This window comes from Apis dorsata, unplaced genomic scaffold, assembly GCF_000469605.1.
Source record: "Apis dorsata unplaced genomic scaffold, Apis dorsata 1.3 scaffold_1055, whole genome shotgun sequence".
Classification (NCBI taxonomy): domain Eukaryota; kingdom Metazoa; phylum Arthropoda; class Insecta; order Hymenoptera; family Apidae; genus Apis; species Apis dorsata.
Window position 1 is genome coordinate 189,359 of NW_006264153.1, and position 238 is coordinate 189,596.

Genomic DNA, 238 nt, shown 5'->3' on the forward strand with positions numbered 1-238 from the left:
CACACACACACACATATATATATATATAGATTGCTAAAGATTCAACTTCAAAACATATAACAGAATTTCATTTAAAAATAATAAATGTTATTTTTGTTTTATAAATTATGTATATATCTAAAAAACTTATTATATTGTAAATAATTATTCTTATGTTATTTAAAGAAAAAGCATTACATAAATTTATATATTAATTTTAAAAATAATAACTTATTATGCTATATATATCTCATTTAAT

The 238-nt window shown here is 14.7% G+C and overlaps 1 protein-coding gene across 1 annotated transcript in view; it reads right to left on the bottom strand.

Moving 5' to 3' along the window:
* LOC102681261 overlaps positions 1–238 on the bottom strand; it is a 3,298-nt gene that overhangs the window by 2,103 nt on the left and 957 nt on the right. The gene's annotated exons all lie outside the window — the stretch shown is intronic.